This window comes from Diachasmimorpha longicaudata, chromosome 14 (assembly GCF_034640455.1).
Source record: "Diachasmimorpha longicaudata isolate KC_UGA_2023 chromosome 14, iyDiaLong2, whole genome shotgun sequence".
Classification (NCBI taxonomy): domain Eukaryota; kingdom Metazoa; phylum Arthropoda; class Insecta; order Hymenoptera; family Braconidae; genus Diachasmimorpha; species Diachasmimorpha longicaudata.
Genome location: NC_087238.1, coordinates 271,177 through 286,716, shown reverse-complemented (window position 1 = coordinate 286,716; position 15,540 = coordinate 271,177).

Genomic DNA, 15,540 nt, shown 5'->3' with positions numbered 1-15,540 from the left:
GGTTTTCTTTCGTTTAGCAATCCGGAGTTCCTCACAGCGCGTCAATAACTCGGGAGTCGGCGAGGGCTCTACCATGCGGTTCAACGTTCGTCGGGCCGACTGGGAAGAGTTCGAGGCGACCCTCGATGGGGAGGCCCGTAAGAGACTCGCGGACCATCCGCTGGATCTCCCAGCGGATGTTGAGAGAATGGCAGAGGTGCTGGGTGACGTACTCACCAAAGCCCGCCAAGATTCGATGCCGCGCCGTAGACATTACCGTCGTGCGAATCCGTGGTGGACCGAGGAGCTGACCAGCAAACGCAAGCTGGTCAGTCGTTTCCGAAACGGCTACCGAAGGGAGACTAACCCTGCCGCGCGAAAAATCAAGCAGAATAGGTATCGTGTAGTCTTACGGTCCTATACCAGACTACTTAGGACGTGTAAGGAAAATAGCTGGCGCGGTTACATAACGACGGAAAGCAACGCGAATCCCTGGGGCTTCCACTATAATTACGCGGCTGATAAATTGCGCGTAGGCACGGTCTTCAGCACACTTAGAACCGCGAGTGGCACGACACTTACAATGCGTGAGACTGCTGAGGTACTGTTGGACACACACGTACCCGACGACGACCCCAACGCAGACACACCGGAACAGACAGACATCCACGAACGCGTGAAGAACCTAACGGTCCAGACGGAAGACGCACGAGACTTGACGGACGACCAACTTAAGGGTCTCGTAAAGACCCTTAAGAATGACAAAGCCCCAGGATGCGATTTGGTAGAAGTTAGTGTCCTGAAAGTCGCGGTCATGAGGATGCCTCACATCTTCACGCGACTCTTCAACGCCTGCCTGAAGCACGGCGTTTTCCCCGCCGTTTGGAAACTCGGCACACTTCGTGCTCTCCTCAAAGGAGTTCACAAGGATGTGTCCGACCCCAAATCCTAACGTCCCATTTGCCTCTTGTCGGTTGTCGGGAAATTTTTCGAAAAGGTCCTGCACGGGATCCTTACGGCGAAAGTCCTTACCGAGGACAAATTATCAGGACGTCAATATGGCTTTCTGCCTGGACGCTCCACGGAAGACGCGATAGTAGAGTTGCGGGAATTAGTCGAACGCGGTAACGACAAGAGGTACGTCATTGGATTCCTGTTCGATATTTCAGGAGCCTTTGACAACGTGTGGTGGCCCCTAGGCCTCCAGTCTTTGGCGGATCGAGACTGTCCGAAGAATGTCTTTGAAGTACTCCGGAGCTACTTTGACAATCGGACCGTCAAGATCGCCTGGAGCGACCAAGCGGTTTCCAAGCCGGCCACCCGGGGCTGTCCCCAAGGATCAGTCCTGGGCCCCGCTTGCTAGAATCTCATGGTCGATGCCCTCCTCAAGAGCATCGAGCAAAACTTCGGTGACATCGAAGTCGCGTACGCGGACGACCTTATCGTGGTCGTATCGGCCGACTCGCGTAAGGAGATAGAAAGAATAGGTCAAGCCGTCGTAAATCACATCTCGTCGTGGTGCGCATCAGCGAACCTCAAACTCTCGAAGAGCAAGACAGAGGCAATAGTCCTGTCATGCAATTCGCAGAAGAGAGCGCCGCTGATGCAATACAGATGGGATCGGGCGCGAAGGACACGCCGACGCGTGAAACCGGTGTTGGATATCCGCCCACCCGAGATTAGGCTCGCCGGGGAGAAGATTAAATTCAAGGAGAGCGTTAGGTACCTCGAGGTACATTTTAATAGGAACATGCGGCTCCGGACCCATACAGAAAATATTCAAGAATAGGCTAGGGTCCTCTTCACTCGGTTATCGGCTCTAATGCACAAGCATTGGGGACGCCGGTACCGATCGGTTAAAGTCGTGTTTCAGGGCGTCTTTCAGGCTGTCGCGTCGTATGTAGCCCACGGGTGGGTGGACCGGTGCACACTGTACGACTGGAGGAAACTCCGTACCGCGCAGAGGAGCGCGCTGCTGACGGTGACTGGCGCGTATAGGACGGCCTCACACGAAGCACTCTGCGCAGCGGCCGGAGTCCTTCCTGTGGACCCTTTATTGAGGGAAAGAGCCACGCGCTACCAAGCCAAGAAAGGCATTCCGGTCAGAATAGGAGACGTAGATATAAACCCGCGAATCCGCGCGTTGGTAACAACGGCCGCCCGATCGAGGCCGTTGAGGAAATAAAAAGAGAGATCCGAAATCTCTGGCGGAGTAGGTTCGAGCGGGCTTCAACCGGGAGGAACGCCTTTGCGTTCTTCCCTGATACTGCGGCGCGCCTGGAAGCTAAGTGGGTCGAGTGCGACCACTGGATGTCACAGGTCCTGACAGGGCATGGGCAATTCCGGTCTTGTCTTCATGACCGGTGCCTTGCCGAATCACGCAACTGCGAGTGCGACCAGGCTGGAAACATAGTCCAGCACCTCATCATGGACTGTCCGATATATGCACCACAGCGGGAATGCATCGCGGGAATAATCGGGAATCGCCCAAGGCCCCAGGCGGCACAAGCGCTAGTGTCGTCCAGGGAGTCATTCGCCGTGTTCGCGGATTTTTGCAGGGAATGTATGTGGTTGAAATACGTGGAAACGTACGCGGAAATTAGAAATCGCGGCGACGATGAGTGAACGAATGAATGGGACCAACCAGCTCTCGTTGTCGTTGACGAGAGTCGTGGGACAGGAACCCGGTAACCTTCTCCGAGTAACCCTGTCCCGATTGGAGATATGAATGAGAATTAGATTGACCTCTTCTCTTTTCTTCCTCTTCTTCTTCTATTCTATTTATTTTAATCGCAAATACCCTTATCCACTTTTCACATTCTGGGTGTCAGGCTGACACCAAGGACCACCGCCCCGAGGTTCCCCGCGGGAGCCATGCCTGCGTCAGTCATTTGTGACCTGGCGCCGTCATGGTTGCAAAGTGTCCTTCGGCCATCTGAACCGGCCGACAGTATGGATTTTTCCAAACCCCCCCTTGGCAGTGGGTAATGGCCTAAGTGTTTGTTACTATGTAACTAGAGTAGATTAATAGGCCATGCGAGGTTTCCGAAAACCATAACCTGGCAAGGTTGTTTTCATAATACCGCATTGAGTATATACCGTACTTTCGACAATTTTCGGTTAATAATGAATGGACCCTCATATGGAGGTACTAAGGTAGCGGAGAATCGCTTCGCGGCGTTAGATAAAGGGTGTGATCGGCGCAGTACTAGATCGCCCTCTTGAAATTCAACGTCCCTACGCCTAAGATTATAGTGGTGCGCCTGTTTGTTCGATGATTCCGTGATAGCGTGGACGAGAGCTTTACGTAGGTTGTCTAACCGCTTCATGCGGTCGATCCACTCCTCTGGATCTCCAGCGAGGATTTCGGGATCACCTTCAAGCTCGCGCTTGAGGGAAATAGCACAACGCGGTTCCCTGCCGAAATTCGCGAACGCTGGTGTAGCTTGGAGCGCGTCGTGATGCGCGGTATTATACGCGAATTGGAACCCGTACAAGTGATCATCCCAAGTCCGATGGTCACTCTCGATGAGTGCACGTAGCATCGTCTTTAATACGCGGTTCACCCTCTCCACTGGGTTGGCCTGTGGATGGTACGGGGGGGTCGTCTCGTGGCGAGTCCCGGTGCTCACCAGGAGCGATTTTATTTCACGATTGACGAACTCAGTACCGTTGTCCGAGAAGAATATCCGGAGAGTTCCCCATCGGGATATTATCACCTTTTCCAGGTTTTCGCGGTTGGTCTTTCCAGTGGCCCTACGCAATGGGACGAGCTCCACCCAACGGGTGAAGAGATCTTGGATCACCAACACGAACGAAAATCCGTTTTTACTCGGAGTCATCGGTCCCAAGGACCCCGAATTACCCTGCGACCCATCAGGCCACGAGGAGGGTGTTGCTCGACTTTACATCGTTGAAACGGGTCACATTGCCGTACGAACGCAACGACGTCGCGAAACATATTCGGCCAGTAGTACGAGATGTACAGCCGATGGTAGGTTTTATCTACGCCAAGATGACCGGCTTGGGGAAGTTCGTGGCATTGCGACATTGCCTGATCGCGTAGTTCGCGAGGGAGAACGAGCTTCCATCCATCGATGTCTTCCGTCTCGATGGAGATAAAATCTGAAGGCCGATGGTTATATAACCGCCCGTCCTCGATTTTCCAATCGGGAAATAGGTCTGGGGCCCGTTGGTCATCCCTGAATTTCTTCGCGTACCAACGATCTGCGGTTGGTGGCGCGGTCTGGAAGTTATTCCCGACAGTCTCAGGTACTTGCGGATCCCGGAGTCTCGCGATCGTCTCAGACTCGGGGCTTTCCCCGTCTGGAGCGCGAGACAAAGCATCGGGGACATGGTGTAGTGCCCCCTTCCGATGGATTATATCGAAGTTGTACTCCTACAACCCGAGGGCCCAGCGAGAAAGCCGGCCTGTAGGGTTACGCAGATTGTGTAGCCACCTAAGGCTGCTGTGGTCGGTTATCACTGTGAACGTGTATCCCTCTAGATAGCCCCGGAACTTGGCTATGGACCAAATCACGGCGAGACACTCGAGTTCTGTGACGGTATACTTCTTCTCCGCGGAAGTCAACGCACGACTTGCGAAGGCGATGACTCTCTCTTCCCCGTCGATGACCTGGGTGAGGACTGCTCCCAACCCGACCCTGCTAGCATCCGTCTGGAGCGTGAATGGAAGCTCGAAATGCGGACACGCCAATGTAGGGGCTGATGTCAGGTGTCGTTTTAAGGCCTCAAAGGCAGTACTCTGCTCTTCGGACCAGGACCACGCTTGCGTCTTCTTTGTGAGTCGTGTCATGGGTTCAGCGACGGTGGCGAATTGCGGTATGAACCGCCGGTACCAGGAGGCCATGCCAAGAAATCGTCGTACTTCCATCACGTTTCTAGGTGTAGGATACTCGAGAACCGCTGCGGTTTTATCCGGATCCACTTGTAGTCCGGAATGGTTGACCAGAAAACCGAGGTATTTCACCTGAGAGCAACAGAAGTCGCTCTTCTCGCGATTGATCACGAGGTTCGGTGCTTTTATGCGACTTAGCCCGGTCGCTAGTAGCTTGAGGTGCTCCTCGAAGGTTTTCGATACGATTATAATGTCGTCGAGATAGACGAAGACCTGGGGATATCGATCCTGTCCGAGCAGCCGATCGAGTAGTCGCTGGAAGGTCGCAGGGGCGTTCGTCAGCCCATACGGCATGCGAAGGAAATGATACAGCCCGCGACCGGGACGATAAACGCAGTGATCTCCCACGAGTCAGGTTCCAGGGGAACTTGGAAGTAAGCTTGGCTTAAGTCCAGAGTGGAAATATGAGTTGCTTGACGTAGTTCGTCGAGGATCCCGGACATGTTCGGTATCGGATACGCGTCTTTCTTCGTCACTGCATTTACTTTCCGAAAGTCTATGCAGAACCGATACTTCCCGTTTGGCTTTTTCACCATCACAACGGGGTTAGACCATTCGCTTTGTGACGGAACGATTATGTCATTCGTGAGCATCTCGTCAACTTCCTTCCACATAATTTCCCGTATCGCGGGTGTGGTGTGGTGAGGTCGGTGGCGAATCGGGGCATGCCCGTTTACATCAATGCGATGTGAGGTCAGCGAGGTGGTGCCGAGTTTCTCCTCTGGTGCTGGGAGATTTTCTTCCGGGAATTTCGCCAAACGTCTACGTTGGTCATCCTCGAGAGTGCAGTCGGATACTATTCGCGATCTCGACCGGGATGAATGAATATTTGTGGTCAGGGGTCTCCCGATAATACCACGCAAAGGCGAAAAAGTCGATGACGATGCGGGCGGACACGAGGAAATCCATCCCCAGGATGAAGTCCTCGGATAGGTTTTCTAATAAATAGGGTTGGAGGCGAGTTCGTCGGTCCCGGAGCACTACGAAGCAATCGAAAGCGAGTTGAGCTACCTCAACATTACCTCCGGCCGTCACGACTGACTTGGCGGGGACGGGTTCGGGAGATGCTCCCGCCTGCCTCAACTTCCTCTCAGCAGCTGCGCCAGCGAAGGATCTGCTAGCACCGGAATCGACTAACGCCCGAATTTCGACACCGTGGATCATGATATCCACGTGGAATGCGCGCGGGGTGTCGCCGTCTCGGATCTTCATTATAGCCCCAAGGCGAATGGTTATCTCACCTTCAGGTGGACTATCCATCCCGTCGGAGTGGGGGGAATCTAAAGAGTCACACCCTGAGGGGGACGAGTCACTGAACTGCGGGTTCCGAAAGGCCTCAGGAGACATCTCCGACACTATGTCCCCTGGATCGCGTTTCCTGGACTGCAGTAGGAGCAGTTCTGCGTGGTGACCCCTGAGTAACTGCAGCGGTAACAGAAGACTCGTCTGGGGTTGGGACAGTCTCGGTGACGATGGTTCGGTTGATGACAATTCCAACAGCCGGAGGGTATCGATCCGGTTGTTAACACTGGTGGTGTGATGACTGTCGTCTGGGCTGGTCTAGCTGCGGCTGGGAGTTCCTCTCTTGGTGACCTCGGTGCTGGACTATGGGGCCTTTCTCGGGATGGTGTCCTGGGTCGGCGTCGTGGTCGTTCCTCCGAATAGTCCCGAGACCTAGGGCGGGTACGCTCACGGGAGCGACTAGAAGCGGTAGTCAGGGCTGCGGTAGCTTCAACTAGGCTCCGCTCCCGAGGTGAAATGTGGTCCCTAGTCTCCCGACGTTCGGGGGAGATGTCGAAAGAAATTGCCCGCACCGAGTTGTGTCTCGGGAGAAGTCCACCAGTTCCGACTGGGGAGTGAGATCTTCGGCCAAACGGCCTTGGCGAGGCGTGAGGGTGATACGCGAGGCTAGGGCAGACCGAGTTTTCCGGCCTTGGAGGGGGTCGACGTTCCTCCTTACCCTGAAGAATCGTTTCAACTCGCAGGGCTGCTGTCTCTAGTTCGTCCAACGACATGTCCTCCCGATAGGGGATCACCAGCTGGTAAGCTGGGAAAAGTTTGCGATGGATTTCTGCCACCTGCTCGCGAAGTGTCCACGGGGGACTCATCCTTGCGAAGTACCCTCTCATGCATGCGATGTAACTACCGACTCGTTCACCCTCTGCCTGGGTGCGTCGACTAACCTCGTCCCGGAGGGCTCCCTGGTAATTGGGGTGCGCAAAGTGACACCGAAAGGCAGCGCGAGCTCCTGGCCAGGTCTGGAACTCAGCGTATCGTCCACGATACCACACAAGTGCATCTCCCTCCAGGCAGAATAATAATGCATGAAGGAGATCCCAATCCCTCATCGCGATGTACGACCGACCTTCGTCTACCCTTGATAGGAAGAGCTCCACGTCCTCGTGGGGAGCGCCCATAAATTGGAGGTTCCATTTCCTCACTTCATGCAGCAAAGCTGCCCGTGTAAGTGGACGCTCACAACTGTACCCGTCGTCTGGATAGATTCGGTCACGGGACCTCCCGTGATACTCAGCGTCGGCTGGATGTCGATTGTGGTGACGGTCCATGATAATGGCTCTCCCGTAAGGAGGAATGAGGGTCGAAGTGCGGACCTGGGCGGTGGCCGATGGTTCTCCGGTATTTGGGATACCCCCGTTGTTAACGATCCCATCCGTCGCGACCATCTGCGCCCATGCCTCCGCATAACGGGAATTCTCTACGTCCGTTTGTAATACCGCGGGTCGAGCAGTCGACGTAGGATTTGTCCCAGGGGCAACGGTGGCCCCGGGGGGTGCTATGCCTCCGCCCGTCGCATGTGGATCCGCATATGGTATCCCTGTGGGTGCGGGAATTGATGTTGCCGTAGTAGTCTCGGTTACAGGGGTCAGCGTGATCCCTGGCGGTGGTGATTTCGGAGGACGACCTCGCCTCTTCGGCGGATTTAATTCTGCGGAACCTCCTAGTGCGGAGTAAGGCGGGATTGGGGGTTCCAGATCCGAATGTTCCGATGCTACCGGACTCACGGATCGCGGTATTCCGCGGGTTCAGCCTCGTTGGCCGTGTCGAGAATCTCAAAAAAAAAAAATAAAAAAGATTAACCTGCTCGGTTCGATTTAAATTTGACGGATTCGAACCTTTTTAATTTTTCTTCTTCTCCTGTTATTGTTAATTTAACTGTTCCGTGATATAACAGCCCGTATTATTTTAACGATGGTTGTGCTTAGATACCCGGTTGGTTTCCGCGTGTGGGATCACCCGGGTGCTCCGCATAGCAACGCCGGACGAGAGTCTCCCCATCGAAGTGGGGGAATTTCTCCATACTACCCTGGAAGGGGAAATTCCGACCAGGAGAAACAAATTGAAATAATATTTCGGAATGTTTTGGTAACAGCCCAGGAATTTCGTTGGTGAAGGTCTCAAGTTTCACCTTGGGCACTGACGGTTTGTTTTCGTTACTGTATAACCCTCATGTTTACCCTTGGCGATCGGATTCCTTTTCTTGGTCAGCATTCTCGGTGCCGGATAAGCGGAATTCTGGTCTTAAAGTATACAAAATTTTATTATGGTTTAATTTCGCTTTTAATTCCTATAATACGGTATAGGTCTCCTCTCGTTACTTAAGAAGGAACGATAAATTTACGCGGTCGATGAATATCCTAAACAAAACTACTTGGTCTCCTCCCCCTTACTCCAGAGGGAACGCATTTTTGAATTATTTTCTCTGAATCGTTGTTCCAGAGCCTCCGATAATTTAATACGCCCAAATTTTCTCTTAGCAAGTTTTGAAATTATTATCTGTGCTAATAACCGCTTGACGAAAATCTAACCTAATAAAAACCTAATTTTCCAACGCATCCAAACTACAAAAAGGGTTTACCGTTTTGCCCTCGGGCCCCACGTCGGGCGCCATTTGTGACGTGACATTTCCCAACGATCGGAATTGCCCGTCACCTTCGCCCTTCCTCCCTTTAGCCGCCTCGCCAAACACCAAAAAAAAAGAAAACGGACAAAGTGGGAACCTAGAAGGTAGTTGGGCGCCAGCTACTTTTCTCGGTCGAGTAATTAGCGACTCGAAGTCTAAATAAACAAATTTAACGCAAGAAACGCAAAACAAGGCAGAAACTAGCCTAACTTAGCGAGGCGTTTAAGGGAGAGGTTACGGATGCCTGCGCTGCTCAGTATGCTAGGTAGTGAAGAGAGGGGTGGATTCGAGGAATAGGCAAAATTAGTCTGACTTACTAGAAGAAATCGAATCAGAAGTCAAAATACAAATTTTATCGGTTTATTTGGTCAATGGCCATAGAACAACAAGAAAAAGAAAGACTAGAGAATTCGATGGATTCCGCGAGTCATGATGCTCGGGATTTTCTGACGACGGGTCGGAGACTCCGTAAATTATTTATCCCCTAATTCAAATATATAATAAACCCCCTCCCCGCGATTTTCCGAGCCCACGGGTAGGGTTCGGGGCTCCCCCCAACCGGCTGTGGCTAATGGTGAGACAAAAAAAAATTAATATATATGAGAATCCCTAATGCCGGTTGAGAACCACCGTGAGTTCTCACTAGGCCTGGAAGGGGCTTCAGACGAGAGAGAGAGAGAGCGAGGCACAAGGTGCGACAGAGACAGCGCTACGCTCAACGTGCACAGCGCACGTGAGGATGTTTTCACGTCTTTTCATTGTTCTACCCCGGTAATGCCCCATCCAATTGGATTCGGATAAACTCCACCGTCGAGGGGGACAATTGACGCATCATCTCCCAAAATGGGGAACTTTCACCGCGGACGGAGGTTAAGATATCCTCGTTTCCGTACCACGGGAATGTTTCCGACAACGCTGAGCCGGAGTTCTCGCTCAACGTTGAGCGGGACGTACGGGGAGATGGAATACCCCAGGCCCCGACGATACGCGTGTATCCCGAATAGGGCGTCGCAACAAAAAAAAAACAAAGAGCTCCCGTTCCACGGGGTTTTCCGGTGATTTTTCCCCGGGATTCTTATTAATATTCCCTCCCAACCGACACTAACTCCCATGGGAAGGATCTCCTGGGGATAAAATTAATGACCACCATTAAGGACTACCTGAACGGGGAAAACACCGTTCGATCCGTGGATCGATCGGGATATTCGATTCTCCATAATTTAAACTCGCGATTCTCCAGTCAACGGGGTGACTGGGAAAATAATTGAATCTCGACCTCTCACCTTTGCGCGGATTTTGCTGGCGGGTTGCGATCCTCCCATGGTGTCCCTGATGGTTCCTCGGGGTGCGGCGAGAGAGGACATCCTAGGCTGTTCATCCCGAGAAGATGTCGCGAACGGATTCTCCCTCCACCCACGTCGGATGGTAATTTTTATTACCCCTCTTCGCGACGCGAGCGCAGGACCGACACGATTTCCTCTAATGTTTCTAAATACTCCTAATTTTTCCCTAACCCTGAATTTGTCCGTACTTCTCTACGTGTATTTGACCTCCGGTCGATCCAGGACATTCGCGAGATTGCTGGTCTCGTGATAATTTTTCGCGTCTCTCTCGCTCGTATCTCCCCTCCATCGATATACGTCACACTATGTAGCGTCCGGATTCATCTCTGCGGTGGGTTTCTTGAACGTGCTTCTCGCACTCGAGTTCCTCTATTGACAGCTCTGAATGTTGATGTTGAATTGGCAATTCTTCCTGGACCCAAAATTTCTGGAGAAGCTCTAATAGTTGTTCATTGGTGGATTCCTTTACGGCCGATGAAGAAATCTTCGTTGAACAACTTGTGCATTTAACTGGCCCTCATAATATACAACCAAATGCTGTGCGTTGGCCAACTACTACTGTTCGTCTAGACTTGATGATTTGACTCTCGATGATCCGCCCATAATACTCTGCTCCTATGATGATGTCGATTGATCCAGGTCTGAGATATTAAGGATTGGCTAGTTGAAGATTCTCTAGTGAGCCGATGTCTGCTAGTGTACATGAGAATGATGGCAATGTAGTCGTCAATTTCTTCAGTACGTGGGCGCTGATTGTGATGTGCCTATGCCCCTGAATTGATTGGACTATGACAGTCACGACGCCCTGAGTGATGCCTGAATTGATTCCGCCAATTCCTACTAATTCTGTTGATGATGGCCTCCTCTTGAGTTACAGTTGCTGTGCTAATTGATCAGTGATGAAGGATGGCTCTGATCCTCGATCAATTAGCGCTCTTGCTTTCACCATGAATCCTCTAAGTGAATGTGCTCTTAGTCTAGCGGTGGCGAGTAATACCGCTTGCTGATCTTCTTCTGGATGATGTACTGTGTAGATTTCTGTTGACCTCTCATTGATCCTCTGAGTGCTGATCTCCGATGATGCTGATGATGTACTGAGTCCTGTGAATGTAGAGGACCAATGAGAGAGTGAATGATTCTGTTTAGTATATTAAATCATTCACTCACTGGTTGAGGTGCTTGGCCTTGGTCTCCCATCATTTGTCTCCGTTGATCTGAATCCAGCTCTAACCGCTGGCGCCGTTGTCCATGAGCTGCCGTTGTAGATGAGTGTGTGATGGTCTCTGTTACACTCGTGGCACGTCTTCGTTGATTTGCACTTCGGCTTACGATCAGGACTCAAACACCTGAAGCACAACTCCTTGTTGACGACGAACTCATTCCTCTTCACTGGGATGAGCATCTTAAACAGTGGACACAATGCGATAAAGTGCCTGCCCTTGCAGTATGCACGGTTCGTTTTAGGGAGTAGTTTCTCCGTTGAGTGGCTCTCTGGTTGTTGAGTCGTCGTGTATCCACTCTTGATCTTGGTGATGAGCTTCTTCGTTGCTGGACTGCTCTCCTGATGATCCTTGAGGCTAGCCCCTGCGTTGAGGGCTCTCCCATAAGCCTCGAGGAAGTCTACAAACTCCTGTAGACTAGGAAAGTCCTTGGAAGTTCCCAATTTAACTTCCCATTGCTTGAGAGTGTCCACGTCTAGTGATCGTCTCAGGATGTGGGCGAAGAATTACTCGGTGATGTTCTCTGCTTCTAATCCTGGAACATCCTTGAGTTCGTCGAGGGTCTCGACCACTGCTGAGGCTCTGGATCCGAGGCTTTCTGCGGTGGCCTTGCTGATGTGCTGCAAATCTAACACTTTGTTAAACAATGTCTGAGCCACTAACCTTGGATCCTCGTATCTCCTGACTAGTTTTTGCCACGCTTTCTCGTAGCTCGCTGGTTGAGTGTTAAAGGTGGCTAACAGCTCTGCTCATAGTCCTTTCAAGGAGGTCTTAAGCCACATGAGTTTTTTGACGGGGGGAATGGTGTTGTCATTTCCTACCATAGTCAGGAAAGACTCGCTGAATTCCCTCCACTCCTCTCTCTTCCCGTCAATCGGCTTAATTTTCAGAGTCCCTAGTTGATGGGCGTACGTTGAAGCTTCAGCTCTGCATGCATCCCGAACGTTGATAATCTGGCCTCTTATTTGGCCCATTAGAGTTAAGCAGCCTCGTTTAAAGCGGGACGCTTCATCGTATTCCTTGCCCTCATGGTACTCGTGCTCTTCTGGCAAAGAATCTATTAGTTGATCGTTAATTTTATTGAGCTCTGCCCACTCAGACCCAATAATGTCGCGTTGACTTTCCAGCTCCTCTGTGGTGTACGGAGCCTGCGCCTCTTGTACACGAGATAGCTCCTGGTACCTTTCTCTAATAATGTGAGCCTTTGATTTAATCATCCTTATTTTGCTGCGTTGGGATGCTGTGATGTCCTGGTTGACTGCTCCAATGTCCGATTGTCGGGTCTTAATTGATCCTGTGGGGACAGGCATCTCTGTAATGGTGCCTTCCACATTGAGAGAGTCATGTGGTCCTGCCAATTTGATCTCCTCAGTCGCATCCAGTGATGCCAGATGAGGGGAAAAATCCCACGCGTGGGAATTTCGTGCGCAGCTCCCTCGCGCACTCCTCGGGTCCCCACCCGTAATGCCAGGCTCAGCGCCCATATATGAAATTGAAGACATTAAATTGCCCAATAAAACTATCAAATAAATAAATGAAATAAATAAAATTGATCGCATTATTAGTTTTTCAATTATCTAGTCATCAATAACATTCGATAGTAATAGAAGCACTGTTAATAATTCTTTGAAATTGAGTAATAAATTCATAACATTTTGTAATATTTTCTCGTTTACCAAAATTGTTTATTCTGTTGCAAAATTCAGGTTAATTGTAATTTTTGTTTTACATTCAGATTCAAATTTTGGTGGCAAATCGGAATTTTTAATTCATTACTAAAAATCCTGTTCATACGCGAATGCGTTCTTTAGGAAATACATATTAGGGAAGGTAATAGGATTCATGAGCTTTATTAAATTTTCCACGTTTATCATTTGGGGCCCTGAAAAGGGCCGATGAGCTCTGAAAAGAACCATTTTTCGGTTCTGAAAAGAACCATTTTTCGGCAGATGAACAAAAGGACCGCTGTAAAATAAGAAAGAGTTAGTTTCACAGTTGTTGATGTTGTGAAGAATCCTGGAAATTTCCCAAAGTTTCGATTGAACCCTTGTTCTTAGTGAAATAGCTGAAGAGTGTTGGCGGCATACCGGCAAAATGAAGAGGTGATGAAGGAAACGAACGTGTTCAACATAACGAAAATCCAACTTTACGACCTCGAATTTGAATACAAATTACTTGAATTATGTAACGCGAGATGATCTGAAGTTATTTCGACGGTTGTGCAGTCAACATTGTGACATTGCATGGAGGATCGTATCTGACAAATGGATTTAAGACAATCAGTACCAAGTTTGTTGCGTTTCTTGGTTTTCACGTCGGTTACAATAGAAAAAATACGCTCAGCCTCAGCATTAGAATGTGGTAAACACAAAACAATTTTCGTGAGTTGACCTAAATTAGGGAATCGAAGAGAACCCGTGAAATCTTTCAAATTTGAAACCTCCCTCCAAAATAAATCCACTGAGAAGGATTCTACGCGTTTCTTATCTCTTGGATTAGCAAACGCATCGGGTAATGCATGCCATTCAAAAGCAAGAGCACTTTCGTCAAAATGTCCGAAGTGCTGGGCTAGATTATTAATTACTGTAGACTCGATACGTTCATCACCGTCTTCTAGGGCTTCCGTAGGACTCAAGAATTCCAAATTTTTAACTATGGGATGTGTGTGTGGTAAACGAGATTTCATTTCAGAAGTCGCAGTTATGTAGAACTGTAAACATCTGAGACGAAATTGCTCAGCGACATTTGCTGGAAAAGTTGTAATAAGTTTATCGCATTCAGGCCCGAGAGATATTTCATTTAAAGGTAGCAAATGATCGGGATGACTAATATTGATAGAAGTGGTGAAGAGGTTTTGAATTATATTTTTCTTCAAAAAATTGCGGGCCATTGTACGAATTAGTCCTTGACTTTCTCCAGCCAATTTATGAAGCATAAATTCGCGAGACTGGAATAGAGCATTAAAAGAGTTGAAAGAATGCATCGTATATTTCAAAAAAAGGAAATAAGCTCTAACACATTGATCTTCGAGTAATTCGTACAACTTCTGTGCTGAAGGTGACTGTTCTTCCAGCATAGCTGATGAGATGAATAATTTCAAAGGTTCCCAATTATGAATAATACGCACTACACATTGATGCAAGCACAACCATCGCGTGTTTGATAAATTTAAAATTTTTAATTTTTCGATATTAAAAAATTCTTGGTATTCAGCTAATATTTCACAACGTTTAGGACTGTTTGACAGGTATCCCGATATACCTTTCATCAATTCCTCCGGTTCGTTTGGTAATTTACTGCAGGCCTTTGAAGCAATTATCGCGGATGAATGGCAAGTGCAGTTCATCAAAATAAGATTAGGAACTTCCAATTTTAATCTTTGGGCGAAGGAATTTTTCACGCCAACCATAACGCTTGCATTGTCGCAAGCCAACCCGACAATATTTTCCATGGGAATTTGTTTTTCTTCGACGGATTTTTTGAAAGAATTATAAATTTTTTCCGCGGAGCAATCCGTTGCATCTAACTTAATGAGATCTAAAAATTCTGTTTTAACTTCACCGTCTTTTGGGGAAACATATCTCGCGAGAACACAAAGAATTTTCGTTTTTGAAACATCCGTTGTTTCATCGATCAGAATTGAAAATTTATTTACCCGCAAAATTTTAACGAGATTTTCATTCGCGACCTTCCCTAAAACATTTTCAATCATACTTGTACACTTTGTACGCCCGAGAGACATATCTTTCGTGATTTGACTATCCGGAATTGCTCTTTTGAGAAGAGGAGTCAGATGATCCACAACACAAATGGGAACGTTGTGTTCAGCAAAGAAATTGGCGAGGAGAATTTCCGCGGTTTTCACCGATTCTTGATAATCTGACGCGACACTACAGGGATCTTTCTCAGGAACAATACCTTCATCACAATTTTCTACCTCGCGATTAATTGAAATTGATTTTAAAAGATTCTCTTTATGTTTACCCCCACTCGCGTGTTTCTGGAGCTCGGATTTTCCAGCAGCAATCACCTTCTCACAAGCACAACAAAACGCACTGTTCAGCTTACCTTCAACACTCTCCAACCAACTTGAAAATTCAGGCTCTTTTTTCCAGGATTCTTGAAATACCTTCCTCTTCTTCGATACTGGAATACCGG